At 42.1% G+C, this 12,500-nt stretch overlaps 2 protein-coding genes across 2 annotated transcripts in view; one reads left to right on the forward strand and one right to left on the reverse strand.

Moving 5' to 3' along the window:
* LOC115226244 (fructose-bisphosphate aldolase) overlaps positions 1-12,500 on the reverse strand; it is a 51,826-nt gene that overhangs the window by 37,107 nt on the left and 2,219 nt on the right. The window lies entirely within an intron of this gene.
* The window catches only part of LOC115226243 (acyl-CoA dehydrogenase family member 10), a 59,600-nt gene continuing 51,088 nt past the window's right edge, over positions 3,989-12,500 (forward strand). Inside the window, exon 1 of the mRNA XM_029797265.2 lies at positions 3,989-4,127. The gene's annotated coding sequence lies outside the window, so the exon portion shown is untranslated. The remainder of the gene's footprint in view (positions 4,128-12,500) is intronic.

Here is a 12,500-nt window from a genome sequence, read left to right on the forward strand (position 1 = left end):
AATGGACTGGCATCCCATCCAGCTGGTGGGAACACATACTCCACAGAAACCAGGAAACCAGGCCCATGAGATTGGCTAGGCTTGAAAAGGGTGCATAAATAAAATAAAATAAAATAAAATATAGTTTAGTACAGTTTAATGTGTACGAAGTATAATAAAAAATAACCAATTTTAAGTAAGAAACAGTTTCTTTGTCCACCTATGCTGTTGAATGTAATTCTAATACCTTTCACCGAATGATAATTTCTGGAATAGCTGCAGCACCATATATTTTTTGTGGGGCAATGAATAGGTTGTGGGGATATGTGGCTTAACAGTTTGGGTGTTGGACTTTATAATCGTAAGAGGCTCCGGCAGGGGATGGTGGCGACCCCTGTTGTACTCTTTCGCCCCAACTTTCTCTCACTCTTTCTTCTTGTTTCTTGAGTAACGCTGCGATGGATTGCCACAGAAACCGGGAAACCGGGCCCATGAGCCTGGCTAGGCTTGAAAAGGGTGCATAAATAATTAAAGAAATAATGTCTTGCATTCAACAGACACATTTGTCTAATCGCAGACAAAATCAAAATCATCAGTGACCCCATTGTGAGTTCGTAGCCAAAGCCACACCTGAACTCAAATTACATCCATCACAAATGGACGCAAGTTTTTTTCTTTTAAAAGTATTCTCTTTTACACAATCTATTTTTTTTTCTTCATCTTTAAATCCTCTCCGACAAACATTCAAACATCAAAATCTCAAAATGCACAGGAGCGACCATCATCATCATATTTCTTTGTCAAATCTGACAGTCATCAGTTTGACACAATGAGATTTCTCTGACCTCATTGCACTGACTGACCTCAATGCACTCTGCCGTGCAGTAGGGGGTGGAGGGCATCGCCCCCCCCCCCAACTGACATCTGACATTTCACGACATGTAACAAAGCAAGGTGAGAGAAATACTGGGAGAAGGACCATCCTAATGTGTCGTCCCTCTTTTTAGTCTTATAAGATATATGTGAGAATGTTATCGTTTCATCTATGATTTCAAATTTTGACACAAGGCCAGCAATTTCGATAAACTAAGTACCAGCATGTTGTATTTATTTTATTGTCCCTGAAAGGATAAAAGGCAAAGTTGACCTTGGCTAAATTTGAACTCAAACTGTGAAAACAGATGAAAAGCCCCCAGCATGCTAACGATTATGCTAGCTTGCCACTTTTGAATGATTGATAATATTAATAATTCTTTCTACTATAGGCACAAGGCCTGAAATTATATAGGTACAAGAAGGATAATTGATTGCATCGACCCCCTCCCCCATACTGGTGGCACATAAAAGGGAACCCATACCAGTGACATGTAAAAGGCACCCATGTTGGTGGCACGTAAAAGGCACTCATTCCACCGACACATAAAAGATACCCATACTAGTGACATGTAAAAAGCCCCTGTGCTTGTGAGACACACAGAGGGCACCCAGTACACTCTGTAGAGTGACTGGCATTAAGGAAGGACAGGCATACAGATGTAGAAACCCAGCTGGAACATAGTGGAGCCTGGTGCAACTCCTGGACTTACCAGCTTTGGTCAAGCCATCCAACCCATGCCAGCATAAAAAAAATTCTTAACCCTTTTGATACCAACCTGGCTGAAACCACCTCTGGCTCTGTAGTACAAATGTCTTGTTTTCGTAAGTTCTGAATTAAAATCTTCCACCAAACCTTAGTCACAATTTATGTTCCTAACACTAGCTGAATGATAACTAAGTTATTTTACTAAATTCTTTGTTATATTTAAAATTAATTGAAAGAAACACAGAGCACCTCAACAGAAATATGGTAACAAAAGGGTTAAGATATATAATAGAGAAACAATTCTTAACCCTTTTGATACCAACCCGGCTGAAACCACCTCTGGCTCTTTAGTACAAATGTCTTGTTTTCATAAGTTTTGAATTAAAATCTTCCACCAAACCTTAGTCACAATTTATATTCCTAACACTAGCTTAAGGATAACTAAGTTATTTTACTAAATTCTTTGTTATATTTAAAGCAATTGAAAGAAACACAGAGCATCTCAACAGAAGAAATATGGTAACAAAAGGGTTAAATGATGATGCAAAGCTGTGACCTTGTCCCATTTGTGTCAAGATGACTCTGTTACCTTAAGAGTACATGCATCAGCAAAACAGCTGTTCACTATGTCGTCTCTTCCTTCAACACTTTAAGGTTGTCTCATTTATACTTGTATGCAGATTAACGTGTGTTCATGTGTGTGTGTGTGTGGGGGGGTACTGGCATATGTAACTCTTTACTCTTTTTACTCTTTTACTTGTTTCAGTCATTTGGCTGTGGCCATGCTGGAGCAGCGCCTTTTAGTCGAGCAAATCGACCCCAGGACTTATTCTTTGTAAGCATAGTACTTATTCTATCGGTCTCCTTTGCCGAACCGCTAAGTGATGGGGATGTAAACACACCAGCATTGGTTGCCAAGAGATGTTGAGGGGACAAACACAGAGACACACAAACACATATATATACCAGCATCGGTTGTCAAGCATTGTTGGGGAGACAAATACAGACACACAAACATGCACACACACACATATATATATACTAGCAGTATCGCCCGGCGTTGCTCAGGTTTGTAGGGAAATAACTATAAAGCATTTTCAGAGAGTTTTATAGCCAAAAATAGCAAAAAAATGGAAAAAAATGATGGTAAATTTTTTTTGAGAGTTAAAAAGGATGGAGTTGCGTCCCCTAGACAGTTTGTGGTTCGTGTTTCTGATTCTCGACCCCATGTCGAATTTTATCGATTTTTTCAGAACTGGGGGAACTTTTCAAAATTTTGGCTGCGTTAGTTTTGAATTAGACATTGGGCTATGTGTGTGTCAAGTTTCATCAGAATCAGTTGAAAGCCGTGGTCAGGGTGAGGGTACAAGCAAACAGACACACAGAAACACGCACAGACAAACTGCCGTTTATATATAGAGAGATGTATACATATACACGATGGGCTACTTTCAGTTTCCGTCAACCAAATCCACTCACAAGGCTTTGGTCAGCCCAAGGCTATAGTAGAAGACACTTGCCCAAGGTGCCACGCAGTGGGACTGAACCTGGAACCATGTGGTTGGTAAGCAAGCTACTTACCACACTTACTATGCTATTATATATTTGCATATATTTGTGTGTGTGTAATAAAAATATGTGTATTTGTGTGTGTGTAGGTGAGTTTTTGCATACCAACATACTTATATGTGTGTGCATGTGTGTGTGTATACAGAGTGGTGCCCCAGTATAGCCACAATCAAAGAAGTAGAACAAAAGAATATAGACGTATATGTGTGTGTTATAGACAGACACATACCTATAGTCCTATAAATTCCACTGTCGCTAAATTACATATCTATGACATTATTTTACATATCCAAAACATTCTTGTATCTACACACCTCCTCTTTCTGAACACTTTCTCTTAAGTAAATATACACATATTTTCTATACATTTGTCTCTCTCTCTCATATATATATATATATATATATATATTGTGTGTGTGTGTGTGTGTGTGTGTGTGTGTGTGTATGCATATAGAGATACATATGTAAATAGATGCTATGTATATACATACAAGCACACACGTGTTTGAATTGTAATAAGCCAAAATTCTCTGGTTGCCATCTTATCCATGAATAAAGTACATAATAATAATAACTACATGCATTTTATCCACACACACACTTATATATATATATATATATATATATATATATATATATTATATATATATTCACACACACACATATATTCATATACATACACACACATACATACATTCATATACACACACACACACACATATATATATATTGATATATATTCATTCACACACACACACATACATCCATATACACACACACACATTCATATACACTCACACACACATATATATATACTGATATATATTCATTCACACACACACACATTCACCCAAACACTGCTCTAAAACAATTAGAAAGAAGCCAACCAGAGTTCTGTCCCCTCGTTTCCCCTTCGACCTTTCCCCTCTGTTCTTCTGCTGAGCAACACATGAAGAAGCGTCCACCTTGTGGCTTTCATCTTTAATTAAAGCAAAAGGTGAGTAAAATCTCTCAGACTAAACTCTAACACCTGCCCACCCACACCCATGCTGAGCCTTAGATTCCACACCATTAACCTTAGATCCATAATGGCATCTTTCAACCATTTCATGCCAATCCATCTGAGACCATCCCCACTCATTCTGTAATACAAAACTTCCTGTTCCAAAGTGATTGAAATTAAAACCTTTCATTAAAATTTCATGTTAATTAATGTTACAAATACCAGATTAATTAATTACTCTCTTTTACTCTTTTACTTGTTTCAGTCATTTGACTGCGGCCATGCTGGAGCACCACCTTTAGTCGAGCAACTCGACCCCGGGACTTATTTTTTTGTAAGCCCAGTACTTATTCTATCGGTCTCTTTTGCCGAACCGCTAAGTGACGGGGACGTAAACACACCAGCATCGGTTGTCAAGCAATGCTAGGGGGACAAACACAGACACACAAACACAGACACACAAACACACACACACAAATATATACACACATACATATATACGACAGGCTTCTTTCAGTTTCCGTCTACCAAATCTACTCACAAGGCATTGGTCGGCCCGAGGCTATAGTAGAAGACTCTTGCCCAAGGTGCCACGCAGTGGGACTGAACCCGGAACCATGTGGTTGGTTAGCAAGCTACTTACCACACAGCCACTCCTGTGCCTATATGCAGAGAATTAAAACGAAGGCAGTCTATTTGAACAGGAATAGGGTAACAAAAGGGTTTAAGGTCCCGTATGTAATATAGGGACCATATAGGTTCTGTTGGGTACTGCTTATATAAATTTTTAGTAGATATGGGTGGGTCTGGTTTGACCATGTCTTTTCATAGTTTCTTTAACCCTTTTCATACCAATCCATCTAAGACCATCCCCACTGGTTCCATGATCAAAACCTCCTGTTTAAACTGATTTGAATTAAAGACCTTCCACCAAATTTTCATATACCAAACACCAGATTAATTAATGATGAAATTATTTTACTAAATTCTTAATTATTTTCAAAGTGTATTTCAACAGAAATATGGTAAGTAAATGGCTTAAGGTCCTGTATGTAATATAGGGACCATACTGGTTGTGTGTACAGAACATGGGTAGCAGATAGCTTCCCTGGGTACTGTTTACCGTGTTGGTTGATAGCTTCTTTAACCCTTTTCATACCAATCCACCTGAGACCACCCCCACTGATTCTACGATACAAACTTCCTCTTTTAAAGTGATCTTAGTTAAAACCTTCTATCAAAATTCCAAGGTAACCTATGTTTCTAAACACCTGATTAATTAATGACAAAAGTGTTTTAGTAAATTCTTCGTTAATTTCCAAATTAATAGGAACAAAGTCAGTGTATGTCAATAAAGACATGGTAACAAAAAGATTAAGGGCTGTATGTAATATAGGGACCGTATTGGTTCTGTGTACACAACCTGGGTAGCAGATAGCTTCCCTGGGTACCAGAGACTTTCAGCAGATGTGGGTGGGTCTCGCTTGGTCATGTTGCTTGATAGCTTCTTTAACCCTTTTCATACCGATCCATCTGAGACCATCCCCACTGATTATATGATGTAAACTTCTTGTTTTAATGTGATCCAAATTAAGACCTTTTATCATAATTTCATGATAATTCATGTTTCAAACACCAGGTTAATTAATTAACGACAAAGTTATTATGCTAAATTTTCGAAATTTCTGGAAACGAAAAACTGAATTTCAACAGAAATATTGCAACACTAGGGTTAACCCCCACCCCCAGTCACACTTTAACTCACCAAATCTCTGAGCCCTAAATTTTACACTCCACCCCACACAACGTGGTCTTCTACTGTAATTCCATTCTAAGCTGGCAGAATCATTAGATTCATAAAAAAAAAAGGTTTTGTGATATTTCTTCCAATTATTTATATTCTAAGTTCAAATTCTGCCATAGCTAAATTTGCTTTTTTATCCCTCCATGGTTGAAAAGAGTGGTTAAGTGTCTTGCACAGGGGTTGATTTAATCAACTATGGACCCTCCCCTCAAAATTTCGGCTCTGTACCTAAATCAGAAACAATGGTTAGAATTCCATTCTTCTCTCAAATGTTTTATATGAATATTAACACCATTGCCATCCTTAAGGCTCACATAACACATGCATACAATCATACATATACCACATGGTTCTGGGTTCAGTCCCACTGTGTGGCACCTTGGGCAAGTGTCTTCTACTATAGCCTCGGGCTGACCAAAGCCTTGTGAGTGGATTGGTAGACAGAAACTGAAAGAAGCCCGTTGTATATATGTATATGTATATGTATATATATATATGTATGTGTGTGTATATGTTTGAGTGTCTGTGTTTGTCCCCTCAACATCGCTTGACAACTGATGCTGGTATATATATGTATATATATATGTATGTGTGTGTATATGTTTGTCACCCAACATCACTTGAAAATCGATGCTGGTGTGTTTATGTCTCCGTAACTTAGCAGTTTGGCAAAAAGAGACCGATAGAATAAGTACTAGGCTTCCAAAGAATAAGTTCTAGGGTCGTCGATTTGCTCCACTAAAGGCGGTGCTCCAGCATGGCCTCAGTCAAATGACTGAAACAAGTAAAAGACAGCACCAGGTAAAATGTTTAGTGGCATTTTGTCAGTCTTTGGCATTCTGAGTTCAAATCCCACCCAGGTCAACTTTGCCTTTCGTCCTTTCGGGGTTGATAAAATAAGTACCAGTTGCACACTGGGGCTGATGTAACTGGCTGACCCCCACCTCCCTTGAACCTGGTCTTTTGCCAAAATTTGAAATCATTATAATTTCAGGTGCTGCAGTTGGGGGTTTCAAATTACCCCTTGTCCTGAAACTGAAAGGCTTTCTGCCTCAATTTCAAATAATTCTCCTTCCTCCTCCTCCTCTTCTCATTCTTCTTCTTCCTCTTTCTTCTTCTTTTCCTCTCCTCTCCTTCCTCTCCTTTTCACCTCCTCCCATTTCTTAACAGTCATAGTGGTAGTGGTGGTGGTATTCATAGTAGTAGTAGTAGTACTAGTAGCAGGGTGTAAGTGTTGCCCCAGATATTCAAACAAGAGGTCGTCACCCTTATGCGCACCCACCCGTATCCCCTACCCCGCCAAAATTCTGTAAAATTTGTACTTTGGAAAATTGCTTTTTCCTCGTCAACAAATTAAAAATATATTGAGATGTCTTTTCGTTTGTGTATGTCTGCATGCATACATACATGCCTATATACACACACATACATTCAGGCGAATATACACACATAAATATATATGAACATACGTAGGCTGTGTGGTAAGTAGCTTGCTTGCGAACTACATGGTTGCGGGTTCAGTCCCACTGCGTGGCACCTTGGGCAAGTGTCTTCTGCTATAGCCTCGGGCTAAACAAAGCCTTGTGAGTGGATTTGGTAGACGGAAACTGAAAGAAGCCCCTCGTATATATGTGTGTGTATATATATATATATATATATATGTGTGTGTGTGTGTGTGTGTGTGTGTGTGTATGTGTGTGTGTGCGTGTTGGTCCCCCAACATCGCTTGACAACCGATGCTGGTGTGTTTACCTCCCCTTAACTTAGCGGTTCGGCAAAAATGACCGATAGAATAAGTACTGGGCTTACAAAGAATAAGTCCTGGGGTTCGATTTCTTCGACTGAAATCCTTCAAGGCGGTGCCCCCGAATGGCCGTAGTCTAATGACTGAAGCAAGTAAAAAAAATGGGGGGGGGGCGAGAAGAAACTTTAAAGCATTTAGTCCAATGAACTAACGAAACAGGCAGTCCAACCATGCCCACCACGTCTTCCCCCCCCCCTTCCATCGTCCTACATTGCGTTTCGTGTGAATGTCTTGTGGTAACCTCGCGTTGACCTCCTGTGAGAGGGTGGGAGTGATAGCGGTGGGGGTAGTGTGAGGAGCTTTGTGAACAGGCTTTATAAAACAGGTGGCGGTAGTGTTGGTGGTGACGGCGCGGTCTATTCTACCACCCCATCTCCACCCAGCAGATTAGGACGGGGGAAGGTGATAGTGCCACCGTGGCCTCACATCGACTCGGGTGAAGATGGTGGCGACGGAGTAGGGAGAGAGAGAGAGAGAGAGAGAGAGAGAAAGACAGGGTGGTGGTGGCGGTATGGTCTCTTCTACCACCCCTCTCCTCCACCAGATTAGGACGGGGGAAGGTAAGAGTGTCATCGTTACCCACATCGAGTCGGGTGAAGATGGTGGCGACGGAGGAGGGAGAGAGAGAGAGAGAGAGAGAGAAAGAAAACGAGAGAGTAAGAAAGACAGGGTGGTGGTGGTGGCGGTAACGGTATATTATATTCCACCTCATCAGGATACATTCAGGTGGGGAAAGAGAGAGAGAGACAGATAGACAAAGAGGGAGGGAAAGCGAGAGAGACAGACAGAGAGGGGCGGCGGTGGTGACGACTCATTCTATTCCCCCCCCTCACTCCCGCACATACACACACCAGATGAGGAAGGGAAAGGTAACATTGTCGTCGTGGCCCATATCGATTAGGGTGGCGATGGGGAGAGAGAGAGAGAAAGACAGATAGATAGATAGATAGACAGTCAAATAGAGATAGACAGAGACAGAGAGAGAGGGAGGTATGGCCAGAAAGACAGACAGTGAGGGCGGCGGCGGTGACGATTCATTCTATTTCCCCCCCTCACTCCCGCACATACACACCACGTTAGGAAGGGGAGAGAGAGAGAGAGAGAGACAGAGAGATAGACAGAGAGATAGACAGATACAGAGCAAGAGAGGGTGGCGGCGGCATTGATTCATTCTATTCCCCCCCTCACTCCCGCACATACACACCAGATGAGGAAGGGGAAAGGTAATGTTGTCGTCGTGGCCCATATCGATTGAGGTGGCGATGGGGAGAGAGAGAAGAGAGAGAGAGAGAGGCAGAGAGAGACAGATAGAGAGAGAGAGAGAGAGAGGGGAAGACAGTGATAGAGAGAGGGTGGCGGCGGCGTTGAGTCTCACGGGTTGTTTGTCTCGGATGTCTCCTTGTTTGTTCTTTGTCCTTCAGATTTGACACAAAACAACATCGTCGACGTTGATGACGACAACAACTTTATCAGGGTGACACGACGAAGGGTTTGGAGTGTCTCACGATAAAGACATTGTTTTCATTTCATCATTGGCCATGCTGGGGCACCACATTACTCTTTTACTGGTTTCAGTCATTCGAGCGAGGTCGTTGCCAGTGCCGCTGGAATGACTCCTGTGCAAGTGGCACGTAAAAAGCACCATTTGAGCGTGGCCATTGCCAGTACCTATTTCTTTACTACCCACAAGGGGCTAAACACAGAGGGGACAAACAAGGACAGACAAAGGGGTTAAGTCGATTATATCGACCCCAGTGCGTAACTGGTACTTTATTTATCGACCCCGAAAGGATGAAAGGCAAAGTCGACCTCGGCGGAATTTGAACTCAGAACGTAACGGCACACGAAATACCTATTTCTTTACTACCCACAAGGGGCTGCACATAGAAGGGACAAACAAGGACAGACAAAGGGATTAAGTCGATTACATCGACTCCAGTGCATAACTGGTATTTAATTTATCGTTCCAGAAAGGATGAAAGGCAAAGTCGACCTCGGCGGAATTTGAACTCAGAACGTAACGTCAGACGAAATACGGCTACGCATTTCGTCCGGCGTGCTAACGATTCTGCCAGCTCGCCGCCTGTACTGGCCATTGCCAGTACCACCTGACTGGCCCTCGTGCCAGTGGCACATAAAAGCACCATTTGAGTTTTACCAGCGTCGCCTTAGTGTCACTTGTGCCGGTGGCACATGAACAAAACATTCGAGCGAGGTCATTGCCAGTGCCGCTGGAATGGCTCTTGTGCAGGTGACACGTAAAAAAAACACCATTTAAGCATGGCCGTTGCCAGTACCGCCTGACTGCCCCTCGTGCCAGTGGCACATAAAAGCACCCACTGCACTCTCGGAGTGGTTGGCGTTAGGAAGGGCATCCAGCTGTAGAAACACTGCCAGATCAAGACTGGAGCCTGGTGCAGCCTCTTGGCTCACCAGTCCTCAGTCAAATTGTCCAAACCCATGCCAGCATGGAAAGAAGCCATTAAACAATGATGATGATGATGATGATATATATATATATTCACATACATGGGGAATATGTATAATTCTATATCCATTGAAAGATAAAGTTGTATATTGATGTACTTATCTATATGTTTGAATATGTTTGTGTGTGTGTAAAGTGTGTGATGATACACCAACATGGTGTGTTAATGGTTTATCAGTCAACTGATAAGAGCCCAAGGCCACAGTGGTGGTGGTGTGTGAGTGTTTGTGGTGGTAGTGGTGCTGTGTGAAGGTGGTGGTGTGTGGAGGTTGTGGTGGTGATGGTGGTGATAGTAGTAGTGGCGGTGGTGACCCTGGAACCTCAAACCACTTAAGTTTTGCTTTACAACTATCTCTTATCACCATCATCATCATCATCATTATCATCATCCTAAATCCTGGGGTCGATTTCTTCGACTAAAGGCGGTGCTCCAGCATGGCCACAGCCAAATGACTGAAACAAGTAAAGGAGTATAGTAACAATGATGATGATGATGATGATGATAACGAAGATCTTCCACAATGGATGATGATGGGTTTTTCTCCTTAAGTTTTTTGTGAGGAGGAACAGGAGTAGTTGTGACCCTTTAAAGATTGTCTGCGACTAGTGGTGGTAGTGGTGGGGGGCATGTATGGAGGGGGAAGTATGGAGGGAGGAAGCTATTTGGAAACTGGAGACCCATCTCAAATGTCTGCAACACAGTAGGGTCCACGGTAGGTACCCCATGGTGGCAGCCAATGCAGGATTTGAACTCAGAACCCAAAGAGACAGATCAAATACCAAAAGGCATTTGGCCCCCATATAGTCCCAACTACCCACCCATCAGCCCTGTACTGGTACATTTGTTCTTCCTTTATATCAACCCCTGAAAAGACGAAAGGCAAAGCTGACCTTGGTGGGATTTGAACTTAAGAGTGCAAGGAGCCGAAACACAAAATGCCATGCAACCCTGCATGTAACATAACCACATTCCTTGCTCAGTCAACCATTTTGATTAAATTCTTTTAATCTTCCTCCATTGTTTGTTTAGCTCTGATCTAAACGACTTCTTCAAATACCTTGACTCATTATAATCATAATTAGTACTAGCAGTATCGCCCGGCGTTGCTCGGGTTTGTAAGGGAAATAACTATATAAGCATTTTTAGAGATGTAAAGTATAATAGCCATCTCAATATGGCTAACCACAAAGGGGGGGTGTTACTGTAGCTTTTTACGTTCTGAGATTTAATAATAATTTTTTAGAGAGTTACTTCCCTTATATATGCCAAAAATGCATTAAAAATGGGAAAAATTGATGGTAATTTTTTTTTTTTAACCGTAGACTCATCGTTGACGCGCGCTAATACCCAGAAGGGCTCGATATGAATCTCGACTATAAGATACCCGGTTTTGGTTACACTGCACCACAAAATGTGGGAGTAGTTAGGAATCTAAATCGGAGGAGACAGACTCTCACACAACCTCTCTTTTATATATAAAGATTATTATTGTTGTTGTTGAAAGGCAGTGAGATGGCAGACTCATTAGCACAATGGGTGAAATGCTCAGTGGTATACCCCCCGCCCAAAACCCACGTCTCTATGTTCTGAGTTCAAATTCCACTGAGGTCAACTTTGCCTCTCATCCTTTCATTTCATAAAATGAAATGCTGGGGAAAAGGGGCAGCCTTGTATCTTCAATAGAAAGGGTTGTTATTATTATGACTGAGAGGGGACAAACAAGGACAGACAATGGGATTAAGTCGATTACATCGACCCCAGTGCTTTATATATAGAGAGATTGGGTGAGAGAGCAGTTCATGCCATCAAAGTCACACTGGGGTAAAATGTACGAAGCCCAGTATACCCATCATGACTACCCGTCTGATAAGGGTACACCAGGCACATGCATCACAACCATATGTGCGCGACATGGTGATCTCATATCGAGATAAACAGCACATGACCTTGCAGGTGGGGCCCAGTTAGAATTTTCTTCTGGTCGAGTAACCCATCCCGCTCAAAAGGTCCCTGAATAAGGATTGCTTAAGGATGTTGAACAAAACACCCATGTTTCCCGAGGTGAATTATTCAAACCTCGAACAATTCCTTTCAACACATGGCTACGATGCTCCCCCACGACCTCTGCTTCCTAACACCAACCACTCCGTGAGTGTAGTGGGTGGTTTTTAAGTGCCACCGGCACAGGTGCCAGGCGAGGCTGGCAATGGCCACGATCAGTTGGTGCTTTTTACGTGCCACCGGCACAGAAGCCAGTCAAGGCGGCGCTG

Source organism: Octopus sinensis, linkage group LG29, assembly GCF_006345805.1.
Source record: "Octopus sinensis linkage group LG29, ASM634580v1, whole genome shotgun sequence".
Lineage (NCBI taxonomy): Eukaryota > Metazoa > Mollusca > Cephalopoda > Octopoda > Octopodidae > Octopus > Octopus sinensis.